This window comes from Aphis gossypii, chromosome X (assembly GCF_020184175.1).
Source record: "Aphis gossypii isolate Hap1 chromosome X, ASM2018417v2, whole genome shotgun sequence".
Classification (NCBI taxonomy): Eukaryota; Metazoa; Arthropoda; class Insecta; order Hemiptera; family Aphididae; genus Aphis; species Aphis gossypii.
In genome coordinates, this window is record NC_065533.1 from 53,843,413 (window position 1) to 53,844,105 (window position 693).

Consider the following 693-nt stretch of genomic DNA (forward strand, 5'->3'; position numbering starts at 1 on the left):
TATATACATTATATATGTATAATATTATCAAAAGCACCAACCACATCCACTATAAAACGCGTGTACAGTGTATATTGTATACGAAACTTTAAAAGTTTTAAGGACGCACATCATTGTAAAACCAATATTATATTAATGTCTGCACTTAGATTTTAAAACAAATAGTTGCAAATGTTATGTAATATGTCTATATTTTGCTTATTGGAAGGAATAAGGAATCTTTTTGTATTTAATTGTTTACTTAATACAAGCCATTATGTTATACTACAAATATTCAAAAAGTAATCAATAAAAAATTCATTATAAATTATTTTATAAATTTTTAAAAATAATTTTAAAAATGTTTTATTTATTAAAATGTACATGGTTCTTATCTTATTCAGTCAATTCTGAATTTAAAACCATAGTTGTTTCATCAAAATTACTTTAAAAATAGGTCTATCCAAATATGGTGTTCAAAACAGGTGTTGCTATTAAAAAAAAGTTTTAGCTCAGACAGAAATGATAAAAATGTTGAAATTTATCTATAAATGTGTATTTATATACCACCAGCTTGTAAAAAAAATCTATATTATTATTGTAAAAATATTATAAATAAAACATATATATATATATATAGGTATATATCAATAAAATATAGTAAAAAATTAGATACCGTGTTTTTTTTTAATAATATTTAAATAATATAATATG